Source organism: Camelus dromedarius, chromosome 2 (assembly GCF_036321535.1).
Source record: "Camelus dromedarius isolate mCamDro1 chromosome 2, mCamDro1.pat, whole genome shotgun sequence".
NCBI classification, from domain to species: Eukaryota; Metazoa; Chordata; class Mammalia; order Artiodactyla; family Camelidae; genus Camelus; species Camelus dromedarius.
Genome location: NC_087437.1, coordinates 5372817 through 5389707, shown reverse-complemented (window position 1 = coordinate 5389707; position 16891 = coordinate 5372817). Strand labels below are relative to the sequence as shown.

The 16891-nt window shown below is 43.5% G+C and overlaps 1 protein-coding gene across 2 annotated transcripts in view; it reads left to right on the top strand.

Moving 5' to 3' along the window:
* The window catches only part of RFTN1 (raftlin, lipid raft linker 1), a 177748-nt gene that overhangs the window by 76042 nt on the left and 84815 nt on the right, over nt 1–16891 (top strand). The window lies entirely within an intron of this gene.

Sequence of the window (16891 nt, the reverse complement as noted above, 5' to 3'; positions counted from 1 at the left end):
AACATCCAAATGATGGCCTTCAAAGGAAGGGAAGTCTTTGTGGACCTTAAGTGGACTACAAATGCATTCATTACGTTGCCTTTTTTTTTTGTTTAATAGCCTGCAAGATAAAATGAACATTTTCTTTGGCATTTGAAAAGGGCAAAATTGGGAAAGTGTGAAATTACACGGGAACTGAAAGAGAAAATTCTTTTAAAAATTATAGTTGAAAGCGGCCCCTTTAAGTGGCCTTGTGTCTCTTCCTGTCTAATTTCCACCAATTACTTTGACTCTTGGGACAACGATGGGGCTTCTCAAAAGAGGTTTCACAATTAAATGGAATGCACAGGGGGTGGTGGCGCCTTCTGGGGTGTGCCCTAGAAAACGCTCGCATGCGAGGCTGGGGTTCGGCCTGGAGCGTCTGATTGTTGGAATCGCACGTGGGGAAGAGAAGCAACGCCGGGCTTAGCGGTGATTGACACGTGTTACTGGCGGGGAGAAACCGCAGCAGCTGGTGCAGTCCCAGAGAGCAGAACGTGAGGAAGGGGGATTCAGTCCTTTTCTTCAATCAGAGGGGGAAGAAGACGGTAGTTGTTGAGCACGAAGGTCATTATGTGGGGTCCAGATGTCGAAGGGCCCCTCTTTCTGCTGGCTGGCGTGGTTTCGTCCCCCCTCAGTTTTCTCAGGCTTCCCGAGGTGTTGGGAGGACTTGATTAGCTCTCCGGGGCTGCCACCTTGCTCCTGGCAGAGCTGTGCAGCCTCACCGAAGACGACCTTAATGAATTCCTCCTGTCTCCCCATCTCACTCTGGAGTGACACCCTTCTCTGGCGTGCTGGTTTCAGGATTCACTGTTAATTATTGTGTTTGCACCTTCCAATCTAATATGCCAGCGCAAAGCCACCTTCTCTTGGGGAGAGAGAGCTTTTTCCAATCCACACCCCTAAATGGCTCGCCTCCCCATGCTTACTCTGTCTCCAAGTGTCGGCCTTTATCCCAGTGGAGAGAGCAGCGTTCGCGGGCAGGCTCCTTTCCCTCCCCTGTTTTATCATGGTGCTTGATTGCCTGTGTCTTTCTGCCACATTTTATATTTTATTTATTTTTTGTCTCCTCTGAGAGAGAGAATTAGCATACAAGTGATTTCCAATCTTTCTTGGAAGTCATTTGGAATGACAGAGAGCAGCGAGCAGGTACCCAAAACACAGAAGCACAAATACTGAATTTCTTTGAAGTTTCCTGTTGATCTTGAAACCTATGCAAATACTACAGTACCGTGAAATGTCTGTATGTGTTTTAAAATAAAATAAAATAAAATAAAATAAAATAAAATAAAATAAAATAAAATAAAAGCCCTCTCCTCCCAGACGTCCACACAATTTTTTTTTAATTAAAATGGGCTCTCCAGGAAGGTTTATTCTCTGGCATTGCGGAGGTACTCCAAGGACACTTATTATTTTGAGAGCCATGCAGGTAATTTAGTTGCAGTTTCTGCGTGTTAGATTTTCATATTTATGTGCCTATCCCAGATTAAATTTAGGACCTCTGATTGTCTTCAGGTATTCGTGGCAAAGTCTTTCCTGTCCCTCTTCTTTATTCATCAGAGGTAACTTAGATGGTGTCTGTTTCTCAAGCTAAGCAAGAGATTAAGGGCATTACCAGTGTTGGGGTCTGGGAGAGACTAGTACTAATTCAGTTTTGCATTTTTCGCTTTGAATGCAGTCGCAGGTGAGAAATAACTTCTAGATCCATAGACGTCCATGATGAGTGATTGCAGTCTTCTTGAGATTTTGAAAGAATGACTGTCTCTGTAATCCATCTTGCTGCTTTCTATAATTTTTTTTTAATGATTAAAAGACGGGCCCATTTCACAAAGAGGTAACTGCTGTAATAGGATGTCGTGGAATACAGTATTTCATTGGCTTCCTGTTCAGGGACCATGCACTGGAACTTTAAAATGGCCACAAAAACTTTAAAAACCAAATTAGGAACTCGTATTCACATGACACCTGTTTCTGAGGGGCTGAGAGCTCTTTTGCTTCATTCCTGGATGTGTTAAGTGTGATCATTTATTCTCACTACATCCTCATGATGGTTGTTTTCTGGCGGCTAATGTTGGTTGAAAACATGATGCGTTCAGCAGAGGTTTTAGACTGACTCTATTCTGTAGCTAAGAAGTACTATCACCTTCCGTTATCCCTGCTTCCCATTTTATATCCTGGGAAAATTAGACTGAAAAAGTTGTTAGCAACGTCTCAGTACTGACGTGTGGGGCGGGGAGTGGGAGGGTGTGGTGGGGGTGGGACTTCTGTACCGTCTTCCAGCTCACAGGCCCCGGACCTTATGGAAGCAGGCTCAGAGAATTCCCAGCATCCTCTGGGCTTTGCAGTATCCCGGTCCCCGTAGCCAGGCTATGGGACCAGAGGCTTGGTTATCCCCAAACTGGTTTCAGGACATAGGGCTGCACTGCTCATCCTCTGGAGCCCCCAGTTGGCTCCACTCAGCAGGCTGGCTGGGTCTTGTCAGTTTCTCCCCTAAAGGGGTCCATGCAAATGATGCTTCTAAGGCCATCAGTGTGGTATGTCCCTCTGTTCCCTGAAAACAAAATCAAAATGTACTTATTAGGTGTCTGTGTCTTCTAAGGTATTGCCTGTATTAGAGAGACAGAGAAGCAGTCTCTGCTCTAGGGTGATTTAAAACGTATGCAACATGTTAAAATTTTCATTGTCAACTTCTGTAGTTGAAGCCCCTGAAATTGCTCTGTCAGGTAACCTTGATTTTAACAGAAAGGGACCAAAAAGCCCACTTTTCTCATGAAGAACATTGATAGGTTTGCAGGCACTTCTCGATGTGATTTCTCATTTACATTGCTGGCTGTAATGGCTACCATTGATTTACTGCTGTGGCCAGAGTCCTTGGTCTTTGATTTGTGAAAGCCAAGATGAGGACTGCAGGACTCAGGCTGGTGGTGGCTTCTCCAGAGCTACCCTTCTGGTGGCCAGAGGAGCCCGTATTCCCGTCAGGATCCGTCCACTTCTACCACTGTTGATTTGTTAACCATTAGGGTTAGGGTTTGGGTTGATTTCTCAACCTCCATAGTTTCTATTGACATTTTGGGCCAGGGACTGTCCTGTGGATCATACAGTGTTCGCCAGCATCTCTGGCCTCTGCCCATGGGATGCCAGTAGCAAGCACCCCTCCTCCCCACCCTTTCAGTTATGGCAAAAAAAAAAAACGTTTCCAGATGTTACCAAATGCCCCAACGGGCAAAACCGCCCCTAGTTGAGAACCCCTGGATTAGAATTAGGGTGTGAGATAGGGGTCTAACTGTATCTTCTTCTACTTTTGTCAACAGGCATTTATTGTATTAACCCAACTTTGCCGCAGAGTGGAATGCCATCTTTATCATAGGTTGGATTTCTGTATATACCCCAATTTATTCCCCATTCTTTGTTGTTCCTTTGATCTATTTATTGATTTTTGTGCTAGATTACATTCTATTTTGACGGCAATGAATTTGTGGTGCGTGTTAGTATCCAGTCAGGCCTTCTTCTTCTTTTTAGGGATCTTGGTGACTTGTGCATATTGATTTTTCCAAGTATAGTTGAAAGTCATTTTCTCCAGTTCCCAGTAAACCCTGTTGAAATTGTAGTTTCATTTACATATTACTCTGAGAAGAATTTCTACCGTGAATTTTTAGAACATAGAGTTCAGTATTACTTTTGGAAGTCAGTTTTTTATTTTAGAGCTTTGTGATTATTCTGAAAATTCTAGGTACTATCGGGACCAGTGGTTGTCAAAGTGGGAGAGACATACCCATGTTGGAAGAGAACTGAGGCTTCTATGTGTGTTAATTTATATTGGAAAATGAGGAGAGAAAGTATGCATCGCTAATATTTAGCATCCAGATTGAAGCTGGTGCCCTGGCTGGGTGCAGACGTCAGAGGTCCCCTGTCCAGGAGGGGTCCTGAGGAAGGCTGAGTTCATAGGAGCACTTTCAATTGAGAACTCAGGGAAGTGGATTTGTGGACCGTTTTTTATAGTTTTTACTAAGTTAGCCATCATGAAATACACACATGGCTTAAAAAATTCCTGTAAAGTGATTGCAGATTGAGGAGAATATGGAATACTGGTGATGTAGACATGAAACCCGCCCCGCTCCCAGTCCTCTCCCCCCACCCCTTACACACACACACACACACACACACACACGCACACACACACACGGAAATGGCTACACTGACCCTTCTCTCACTGTGTGTAAGAGTAAGATAAAAAAAAACTGATGCCTACCTATTCAGATCTGACAGAAGATGGCCAAAGAAATTTTTGACTCATCAAGAAGACATTTTGAAGGGGGACAGTATATATAGCTCAGTGGTAGAGTGCATGCCTAGTGTACACGAGGTCCTGGGTTCAATTCCCGATACTGTCATTAAAAAAATAAATAAATAAATCTAATTACCTCCCCCGCCATTAAAAAAAAAACTTAAAAAAAAAAAGGAGTTCTAAGAAGACATTTTGAAATGTGGATTTACTTCCACGGTTATTAACAGTGAATCTCATTTTGAGTGTATATGACACCTTGAAATATTAATTATTAATAATAATTTGAACCTCCTGTGATTAGACTTTTGAAGTATTGCTTAGTTCATCTGTCTCACATCTTTTAAATTTCGTGTTTCGTGTGTCTTGCTTTCTCACATGTGTGGGATGCTGCTGCAGTTGTACTCAGGAGATTTTGAGTGACCCACAGAGCTTCTGGGTCACACTGGTGGTTCCTGAAGCTGATGGAGGCTTCCTGCTGGTCCGTGCACCAGCAGCAACAGCATCGCCTGGCCGGGAGGAGGGAACTCAGTAATGCAGGTTCCCGGGCCCTGCCCAGACCTGCTGGCTCAGCGTCTTCTCAGGAGCAGCGAGCGTCCCAGGTGGTGTGCGTGCACGGTTCAGTGGGAACAGAGTTAAGCTGTGCTTTTCTGTGGGGGCACTGCTAGCCATGTGTAGCGATTAAAATTAAAATTAATTAAAATGAAAGAAAATGAAACGTTCCATTCCTCACTAACCCTGGCCACATTTTAGGCGGTCAGTAGCCACTACTCTCACGTGGCTACTGTACTGGACAGCAGAGATGCGGAACACATCCATCCTCTAACTCGATCAGTCAGAGGGTGCACGTAGCAGGACCCAGAACAGACAGGACTGAGAAGCAAACTCTAACTGGGACGTGTGCATGAAATGTAAATTAAGAGACTTCCCTGTCACTCAGCTGGCTGTGGCCAGTGAGTAAGGGGCATTCATGTGGGCAGCTACTGTTGTGATTTTTGTTTGCAAATAGTATGACTTTTCTGAACCAGTTAATACCAGGCAGACCTGCCTTTATTCAGTGTTATGTTTGTGATAAATTATTATTTACGCATTAATGCCGCAGTCAGTCCCTTCTCCATCTTCCAGAGCCAGGAGGAGCCTTACCAGAGTCACGAGGAAGCAGGACCTGGCCCCGAGTCCCATTTCTTGTGGTGGTCGCTCTGTTTGCTGTCATCCAGTTGGGTGGGGGCTGGATTCCTTTCCCAGCTGCACGACACAGGGACCAGTGGGGCAAAGCTGGTGTGTTTGGTACCCTTGCCTTGCGTTTTAAGGCTAAAGGTGAACTCCAAGCGTTGTGTGCTCGCTGGTGCCTTATCTGCCAGAGAGGTGGCTCCGGCTGCAGACGGCGAGACAGGATGTGGCAAGATTTCTCTAGAAGAAACAGCAGCCCTGGCTCGGGGGGTGTTGGCAGGGACATGCACCCTCGTGTCGGTGCACGGCTCCCCAGAGAGTGTGTGGTTAGGTATCAGTTGCACATCTCCCCTGTCATTTCTGGAATGTTCCCGGAGATAAACTTGGTAGTTCGGTCACGAGAATTTAACTTGGCTTTTTTTGGTTTTTTTCCTTAAGCATTTCTTAAGCTTCACTATTAGGGGAAACTTTTGACTCCAGCAGCTTTTTTTTTTTTTTTTTTTTTTTTTGTAGATTCGGTTGATTTTGCAAAGAGGAGGTCATAGAGATGATGAGATCTCTTTTCCCGGTGGATCTGAGAGCATCTTTGGGGAGCAGTAGTTTATCCCCTTCCCCCACCCCGGCCACCACCAATGAGCAGAGACAAGAAACATCTAAAATTCACTCCCTCTGTGGAAATCCTAGCTCTCATTTCTGCCCTACTAAAGGAGGCTTCTCCCGCGTCCTACAGAGTGCCCCTGGCTTGGTCCTTTTGAGTCTGTTCTGGTATATTCTTTACTTGAGGCCACCGTGACTCCCTTCAGCTCAAAGTGAACGTTGGTCCTGTCCTGTCTCAACAACCCCCATCCTCTTCTTCTAACCCCAGCTCTCACTTCCTCCCCAGCCCCTGCCGAGCACCCCGCAGCCATCCGTTCCAACAGCAGGTTCACCATACGTTCCTTAGCTCGTGGTTACTGACCCAGCTGAGTTGTAGTAGGCAAGCCTCACTTTTACCTGTCTTTCACCAAACTGACCTATTGATTATTTCCATCCTGCAGCTCATGCTTGTTTTTCATCTACAAGCCCTCCTAATTCCTGTTCTCAATGCCTGAAATACCATTTTATCCATTGTCCCCCGGTGAATTTTCACACAGCTTCAAAGACTTCACTTACATGCTTCTTAAACTTTTTAAAAATTTCCCTGATCCCTGGAAACAATGGAGCTTTCATAGCACTTCTGTGTGGTTAGAATAAAGAGCAATATTGGATAGTTAGAGGCCCATAGACTCTCTTTCTTTTTCTAAAATTATTTTTAAAAATTCATTATTTATTAAATACCATGCTAGCGCGGTTAAAAACTCAAGTAGCTACCTTAATTTCAGACAAAGCAAGCTTCAGATCAAGGAAAATTACCAGGGATGAAGAGGGGCATTGCATAAGGAAAAATGAGTCAATTCTCCAAGAAGACACAACAATCTTCAGTATTTATACACTTAACAACAGGAGGCCAAAACTGACAGATCTGCAAGAAGAAATAGATGAATCCACTATCATAGTTGGAGACTTCAGTGTTGCTCTACTGGTAATTGGTAGATCCAATCGGGTGAAAATCTGTGAAGACAGAAGAGCTGAACAGCATCCTCAGTCCCCTGGCTGTAACTGACATCTGCAGACTGCTTCATCCAACAGCAGCAGAACATACTACTTTCAACTCCCATGGAACATTTACCAAGATAGACCACATTCTGGGCCCTAAGACATAGCTTAACAAATTTAAAAGAACTGAGATCACATAAACTGTATTCTCAGACCAGAATGGAATTAAAGTAGATCTATTTCTAGGAGGTAATTGGAAAATTCCAGAACATTTGAAGATGGAGCAGTGCACTTCTAAATAACACGAGATGAAGAAGAAATCTCAAGAGGAGTTGAAAAATATTTTGAACTAAGTGAAAATAAAAATATAACTTATCAAAACTTGTGTGATGCAGAAAAGCAGTATTTAGAAATTTATGTCATTGAACCCATGTATTAGAAAAGAAAACCAATCCAAAATCAGTAGTTTGAACTTCCACCTTAGGAAACTAGAGAAAGAAGAGCTATATAACCTAAAGCAAGCAGAAGAAAATAAATAATGAAAGTGGGAGCACAAATCAATGAAATTAAAGACAAGAAAACAATAAAGAGAATCAATGAAACCAAAAAAATTATAATTTTTTATTATAATTATTTTTATTTAATCATTTATTTTATTTTTAAATTTTATTTATTTAATTAAATTTATTTATTTTTTGTTACTTAAAAATATTTTTATTATTGAGGCACAGTTGATTTACAAAGCTATGTAAGTTTCAGCTGTACAACATAGTGATTCACAATTTTTAAAGGTTATACTCTATTTATAGTTATTATAAAATATGGGCTGTATTCCCCATGTTGTACAGTATATCCTTATACCTCACTTTATACCCAATTGTTTGTGCCTCTCAATCCTCTCCCTTTCCCTCTCCCCAGTGGTAACCACTAGTTTGTTCTCCATATCTGTGAGTCTGCTTCTTTTTTGTTATAGTCACTAATTTGTTCTATTTTCTAGATTCCACATATAAGTGATAAGATGCAGTATTTGCCTTTCTCTGGCTGACTTCTTTCACTGAGTGGGATACAAGACTCTAAGTTTCTTGAGGGCAGGCTCTAACTCCTGCCCTACGTGTGATCAGTGGTCAAGAAGGTGATGCCATGAACAGAACAAAAAGACAACCTACAGACTGGAAGAAAATATTTGCAAATGATGCAACCGACAAGGGCTTAATTTCCAGAATATATAAACAGCTCATACAACCTAATAACAAAAAAACAAGCAACACAATCAAAAAATGTGTAAAAGACCTGAACAGACATTTCTCCAATGAAGACATAAAGATGGCCAATAGGCACATGAAAAAATGCTCAGTATTGCTAATTGTCAGAGAAATGCAAGTCAGCACTACAGTGAGGTATCACCTCACACCTGTCAGAATGGCCATCATTCAGAAGGTTATAAATAATAAATGCTGGAGAGGGTGTGGAGAACTGGGACACTTGGCGGGAATGTCATTTGGTGCAGCCTTTATGGAAAACAATATGGAGATTCCTCAGAAAACTAAAAATAGACTTGCCCTATGATCCAGCAATCCCACTCCTGGGCATATATCCATAGGGAACTCTAATTCAAAAAGATTCATGCACCCCAGTGTTCATAGTAGCACTATTTACAATAGGCAAGACATGGAAGCTACCTAAATATCCATTGACAGATGACTGGATAAAGAACCTGTGGGATACTACTCAGCCATAAAAAAGAATAAAATAATGCCATTTGCAGCAACATGGATGGACCTAGAGATTATCATACTAAGTGAAGTCAGGCAGAGAAAGAAAAATACCATAAGATATCACTTATATGTGGAATCTAAAAAAAAGACAAATGTACTTACTTACAGAACAGAAACAGACTCACAAACCTAGAAAAAAACTTAAGATTATCAAAGGGAAAAGTGGAGGTAGGGGAGTTTGGGATTCGCAGATACAAGCTACTGTATATAAAATAGGTAAACAGCGAGGTCCTACTGTACAACACAGGGAACTATATTCAATGTCTTGTAATAACTATAATGAGAAAGAATATAAATGTATAACTGAATCACTATGCTGCACAGCAGATACTAACACAACATTGTAAATCAACTTACACTTCAATTCAGAAAAAGGTGAAGCAATGAATGAATGGATTTTTTTATGTCATTCGTTTTATATAATGTCCTGAAACTGGAAAAAACCTTCTTTTCCTTACACTGACAGATCTTTTTTAGATCTGCAGTTCATTTTTCTTCCTACTACTCCTTGTAAAAAAAAAAAGTCGTTCTGATCATTATGCTTGAACCTGGCATTGCCTTGAGATACCCATCTTCAAATTCCTTCCCGTCTCCCAGAGATAGAGAATTTGTTCCTGTCAACTGACATTTAGTGATTTTTTTTTCTCTCATTGGACAAGTGCCTAGTAATCCAAGTTTAGTGTTTGTCACTATTTCTTTCTGATTATTTCTCCATGAAGCAAAAATAGCCCTATTGATGGACTGCACATTCTGTCTCCTCTCTTTCTATAACTCAAGTTCAAACTGTGCCTCATGCCCTGGGAAAAAGATGTTTCAACTCGTGGTCTTTGAAGCTATCTGAGGGATTAATGAGTTGATGTGAGATCTGTTACATGTTTATTATTTAAAAGAAGCGTGTGTGATAGTTTTTATTAACATGTTTATTGTTTAAAAGTATAGTTTATAATCCTTTTTTTTTTTTTTTTCCCAACGGGCATTGGCTTTTTACTGGCCTGATTTCAGATCTGCCCGTGAGACCAGATCGGGTATTCAGTTCAGTGCTTGGCATTACATCAGAATTGTTTGAGGATGAACCCTTTGGCCTGCGACGATTTGGAAGGTTTAAAGCACCCATCAGCGTTCCAGGCTTTGGTCGCAAACACGTTGTTTTTATGGCTTAGAAAAGGTTGTGTCCAGCGCCTGTGAGAGCAGACAGGGGCTGTGTTGATGTCCCTGCTGTGGTCGAGGGGAGCGAAGCGTGGAGGCGGAGAGTCTGCCAAGTTTTTACAGGGGTTGAAATACCAGGGTCGGGTGTATGGGTCATTATTCTGGTTATGATGCAATTAGATAATCTGTTTGCTCTTACCCCTTGCCTGGCACCTAGCCTTCTGTGACTCACGCTGGAGTGTGGTGTATGGAACCCAGAGGCCAAGGACTCGTGGCCAAGAGGTCAAATTCAATCCCAAAGATGTTGGCCTACATAATAGCAATAAACATCGTTTGGAGCCACAGTTTGACAGTGGTGGCCAACATGAAAACATGGGGTGATGACTTCTTTTAAAAGAAATTAGAAGATCAGCCACATGGATGGACCTGGAGATTGTCGTTTAAAGTGAAGTAAGCCAGAAAGGGAAAGAAAAATACCATATGATATTATTTATACGTGAAGTTTTTTTTAAAAAGACACAAATGAACTTATTTACAAAACATAAACAGACTAACAGACATAGAGAACAAACTTATGGTTACCGGGGTAACAGGAGTGGGAAGAGATAAACTGGGAATTCGAAAATTGCACCTCTTAGGGAGTGATGGAAATGTTACCTATCTTGATTGTGGTGGTGGTTTCATGGGTGTACATATCTGTCAGAATTCATCAAATCGTACATCTGAAATACGTGTGGCTTCCTGCACAGGAATCATGCCATTATAAAAGGTGGAAAGGAAGGAAGGAAGGAAGGAAGGAAGGAAGGAAGGAAGGAAGGAAGGAAGGAAGGAAGGAAGGGGAGGAAGGAGAGGAAGGAGAGGAAGGAGAGGAAGGAAGGAAGGAAGGAAGGAAGGGGAGGAAGGAGAGGAAGGAGAGGAAGGAGAGGAAGGAGAGAAAGAAAGAGAGAGAGAGAGCTGGCAGCCCTGGCCTGGAATTCCTAGTATTGGCTGCCATTAGAAACCGCCCAGCTCACCCCAGCATCTCCCTGCTACGGTGGTGACTCGGTCTGGCCACGTGACTTCACTCCTGCCCTGGGACTGGTCTCCTGGTGGTCCAGTTTCTCTGCAGCCACGTGGCTCTCAGAGATAGGAACGGGAGAAAAATAGGAGAGAGCACATTTCTTGGCAGACAGAGAGACCATTCCTGTAGCTTTTATATGAGAACAAAGTATCTAGATCCTGTATTTTGGTCAAAAAAAAAAAAATCCTCTTTCACTCAGTGTTTGGGGACCTTGGAATTTGCATCCCTGGGTTTGACCTTCGGACCCTCCGGCTGCCTGGTCAGTGACCACACAGCCCTTGGCAGACGTGATAGGTGTGACGTGAGTGAGTTTGTGCACAGTTTTTTAATGACAGTTGATGTCTGTGTCTGAGTAATGAGGTCAGCGTGGCATGGAATTGGTGGTCTTTTATCATGGTCTTAAACAACTCTGACAGCTGGTGTTAGATGTGTTGGCCCCTAAGGGGCTTCAGCACATGGGCTCTTTGCTGTGCACATTTACGGTTAGCAAAGACTTGTGCACAAATGCTCAGGGTCTGAATCTGCCTTTATGTGTTTGTTTGACAAGCATTGATCTGAATTTTCCTATGTATTCACTTTCCTTTGTGGCCCAAGTCCCATTTGTAAGGTGCCAAAGGACTGAGGACAGCGGTTCAGGATGCTGAGAAAGTTGTGGAAATGGAGAGTGGTGACATGCTGAATGTATTTAACGACACTGAATGTGCACGCAGAAATGGCTAACATGGTCATATTATATGATGTGTATTTTGCTACTGTAACATATAAGAAGAGTGAGGAGAGCAGGGAGTGGGAAGGATTTTTGAGTTTTTCTAACCAACAAGAAGCACAGATTAAGTTCTCCAGTCTTACACTTCCTTAAAATCTGGTCTTTTTTCTTGAAGATTTGTCATCTTCTGAGAGATGACAATAAGAATTTGTCTTAGTCATCCTTGGCTTTCAGGACGTTGCATCTCTGCTCAGTAGTAGCCTTTCATTTCCTCTTCCTTTTAGAAACTCTCAAGGAGAGGGTATAGCTCAGTGGTAGAGCACATGCTTAGCATGCATGAGGTCCTGGGTTCAATCCCCAGTACCTCCATTAAAAAAAATAATAATAATAAATTAACAAATAGACCTAATGACCTGCCCCACCCCCAAATTTTTTTTTAAGAATAAAGAAAAATTAAAAAAAAGAAATTCCTTTGGAATGGCTGGGAATTAACCCCTCTCAACTCTCCAGTGTGTACAGGTGGGAGCCCCAGGATTTGAAATTGGTCCGAGGTCTTTTTATTGAAGTAGAGTTGATTTACCATGTTATGTTAGTTTCTGGTGTACAGCATAGTGATTCAATTATACATGAGCATATATATTCCTTTTCATTTTTTTCATTGTAGGCTATTACAAGATACTGAATATAGTTCCCTGTGCTGTACAGTAGGACCTTTTTGTTTATCTAGTTTATATATTGTAGTTTGTATCTGCAGATCCCGACCTCCATCCCCCCTCTTTCCCCACCTGATAACCATAAGTTTGTTTTCTATGTCTGTGAGTCTGTTTCTGTTCTGTAAATAAGTTCATTTGTCTCATTTTTTTAGATTCCACATATGAGTAATATCATATGGTATTTTTCTTTCTTTCTGTCTTACTTCACTTAGAATGACGATCTCCAGGTCCATCCATGTTGCTGCAAATGGCATTATTTTATTCTTTTTTGTGGCTGAGTAGTAGTCCAGTCGTACATACGTACCACAGCTTTTTTATCCAGTCATCTGTCAGTGGACATTTAGGCTGTTTCCATGTCTTGGGTATTATAAATAGTGCTACTGTGACCATTGGGGCACACATATCTTTTCAAATTGGAACTTTCATCTTTTCCAGATGTATGCACAGGAGTGGGATTGCTGGAGCATAGCTAGCTCAGAGTGTGTGCATTTAATCTCAGTGTACTAGGTATTAATTTCTAGTTAAGGGAGGCTTCTGCTGGTAGTTAATCCTGCATCTCCAGAAATGCATTCTGTGTCCCTCTTTTTTCTTACTGATTCAATCCAGACCTTTCTGCCCTGTCTGTAAGTGGAAGCCATCTGGGCTTCAGTCCAGGGGAAGTTTGGTGCTTTCCAGTATCCTTTTCCAAGACAACACAAGGACATGGCATTTGGGGAAACATACATGGGGTTTCCCTCCCCCTACGCAAGGGTGTCAAATGCCTGCTCAGCGGGCGATTCTCAGGAACTTGACTGACTGCATGATACCCGCTCTCCTGTGCTGTGGTCCCTTGGGGGCCAGGCCTTGGTTCCTGTAGCCCCTTCTAGGACATGCCTGCTTCCTGATGCCAGAGTGATCCTTGCCCTCCAGGACATGAGACACTCATCACCTACTGCAGGCTGTTCTCAGGGGTCTGGCTGGATCTGGGGGCATGGTCCTGGGCCTGGCCACCCATGGGAGGCTTGATCTGTGCGTGAAGCTGCCATGTCTTCCTCCTTGGCAACTGTATTGGTTTTCTGCACTCTGTAATAAATGACCACAAACGTAGTGGCTCGAGCAGCATACCTTCATTATCTCAGTTTCTGTAGCTTTTCTGGGGTCTCTGCTTCGGGTGTCTTCAGGTGCAGCTGAGGCATTGGCTGGGGCTGCAGTCTTGTCAGAGGCTCGACTGGGGAAAGATCTGCTCCCAGGCTCCCGTCAATGGTGGGCAGAACTCACCTCCTTGGAGTCCCAGGGCTGAAACCCCAGTTTCTTGCTGGCTGCCTACACAGCCCCCTTAGTGCCTGGCAGCCGGCAAGGGCAGTGTCTCGGTCTCATCCGCCAAGATGGTGTCTCATGGTGTAACATCAGCATGCAAGTGACATCTGTCCCTTTGCCTCGTTCTGCGGGTTAGAAGTGAGTCGCATGTCCTGCCCCCATGCAAGGGGAGGGTTTGTACAAAGACACAGACACCAGAAGGGGGAGGTCACAAGGGGTCCCCTCAGGGCACGTCCATCACAGCAGCCGTGTCTACTAGCCTCCCCCTGCCCTTGCTGAGGAGCCCAGAAACTCCTTCTGGCAGCCCAGCAGGCAAGCTGCAAGCTTGTGTGGATTTGACGCTGTTGTTCACAGGGCTCGGGGCAGGGAGGAGGATCTCTGTGGGACTGTCCGCCCACCCAGCCCTGGCCCCGCACCCTCACAGACGCGGGCTTGAGGGCTTGGGCCGCCAGCACCCGTCCTCAGAGCGTTCAGGGGTCCTTGCCACCTCGCGCCCATCAGCCACTGTTCCGAGTTCCAGCCCTTTCACTTTGAGCTCTGGAGGTAACTCCTAAAGGCAAGGGAGGACCTGAGTTGCTTACTTATCGCCCAGTATGTATGGAGCCCAAAGGCCGAGATGTGAGTTTTCATGTTTCATCTAGAAAATTTGTAATAATGCCCATTTTTATCACTCTTCTGTGCTCCTTTCAGTTCAGATGTAACCGAGTTAATTATCTGAGAAATGAACCAGAGCTGCCCTCCTTAGAATACTCCTTGTTCCAGAACCAGCACTGATGGTTATTAGATCCAGTGCTAACGACTGCCCTTCGTGTGTCTGGGCTGTGAGTTGCTTAAAGACAGGCTGGTCCCTATGAAAACGAATATATGTGTGTATACGCATCACTGGGACATGGTGCTGTGTGCCAGAAATTGACACATTGTAACTGATGGTCTTTCAATTAAAAAAAAAAATAAGACAGCTCTGTCTTCTCTCCATTCATTCTGTGGCTGTTTTACAGAGTGGACACAGTGTTGACTTACTTTATTTTTTTTGATTAATTTTTAAATTGAAGTACAGTCAGTTACAATGTGTCAATTTCTGGTGTACAGCAATATGTCTCAGTCATGCAGATACATACATATATTCATTTTCATATTTCTTTTCGATTAAAGATTTGACTTATTTTAAATGATGACCGTTTTTCAGCTGAATCATTTAAAATGGCAGTGGGTATTTTTCAGTAACCTTGTAGCAGCTGAGGTTTGTCCCCACATGACAGCAGCTGGGATTTCGTGTTCTAGAACTTCCCTCCTCCTATCCTGCCTTCATTGTCTGAGACCCCACATAATGCATATGACAGTAGCTTGGCTAAGTCTCCTCTTTCAAAAGTCTGGAATCTTCTGCTTTTGTTCCTCTTGATATGTCTTTTGTGTAGGGCGGGGTGGGAGTAAGAACGTGGGGAAAAAATGAGAACGTGAGTTCAGTCTCTGATGGGGTTTCAAGGCCAGAAGGCTGGGGTTCAGAACTGGTTGATTCTTTCGGAATTCACTGTTACCGTTTGGCCAGTTTGGAATCTGTTTGTTCTTTTACATTTTTTTCCAGTGATTGCTGTGAGATATTTTACATTTTAAGAGTATGTGCCTCTCAATTTCTTGTAATGAGCTGAAATGGAAAAGAATCTGAAAAATATATATATACACACATACGTGTATATATGTGTAACTGAATTGCTTTGCTGTACACCTGAAACTAACATTGTAAATCGACTGCACTTCAATAAAAAATTAGAATTTTTTAAATGTTCTAAAAATTAAGAAAAAAGAGTGGATGCTTCAGTCCCTACCCCTGAAAGGATATGTTAGAGGAAAAAAATAAAATCTAAAAATCTAAATAAGATATTAGCATTTCCTTACCCAGCCACAGTCGCACACCTGGGGAAACCCAAATCCTCTTTCATTTTTCCACTTTTGAATTTCATGTGACTCATACCCAGATGGTTAATGGCAGCCTAAATTGCTTTTAATGATATATAAGACTCCTGGAAATTCGTCTTTAAAGTATTATAGCAAACGTGCGTTCAGAAATGGTTTATTTGGTGGGATGCACGTGTCTCAGGAGTTCAGTGTGAAGCTGCCCACTCTGAGAATTTCCTGGCTACACCTGTGCTCATGGGGGGGCTGCCGGGGCCCCTCCTTGGCAGAGATCCTTCTAACTGGGCTGGGCTTGTGGGGGGCCCTGGTCTGCCTTGGGCAGTGGAGAGTCACTGTGCACGTGGTGTGAGCCTAGAGAGCTGAGCCGGGGTCTCCAAGTCCCCCTCCCCATGAGGATAGGGCTGGGCCTGAGACCCTTCGCTGCTGTCCACTTCCTGTTGTCTGGCGTCCTCCCTCCTCCCGAGCCAACAAATCACCTTGAATGTCTGACAACTGTGTGGCTTCCAGGAGTCCATCAGCCCACGTAGTGTTGTCCAGAAGACCCCCAAAGGAGTGGCATGCAGTGGTGGGCTTTCCTTCTGGTGACCACTTGCTGCTGGTTGTCCTGAGAGCCCCCAGCCTTGTGTCACGTGCGTGCGTGTCTCTATGGTGGGGATGGGGGTGGGAGGGGGGGTGGGGGAGCAGCCCCACCACCCGGCGGGGAGGGGCAGGGCATACTGGACGCCTTTGCCTCTACTGAAAGTTGGAAGGGGTTTGCCCCAAACAGCCCTTGCCATCCGCTCTTTCCCCGAATTTCTGCTTCGGTTGCCTTGTATTCTTTCTTTCTTGCCTCTTTAGTTTTGATAGATTTTGCCAGATTGCTCTCTCTAGGGGTTGAACCCTTTAAAAGTCTTTTAAAAATTAATTTTTCATTTTCTAAGTGATCTATGAATGAGTTCTCTTCAGAAAAGTTGAAAAAGTTGGAGATACCGCTAAAATCACTTTTGATCACCACCACCATCCCGCCCGTTGCCACCCAGACCCTCTCGTGCCCCCAGAGGTCACCACTATTATAGGTTTGCTGTGTGTGTTACTGGTTCTTTTTCTAAGCCCTTGCAGATGTAAACCAATGGGAAATACACATCACTGGAATGTGTGTGTGTGTGTGTACTTATTTTATTGGTATTCATTAGCACATAAAATTTTATTGTTGATTTTGGATGCATTACAACACACTGTTTTGGTCCCAGTTGCACAATG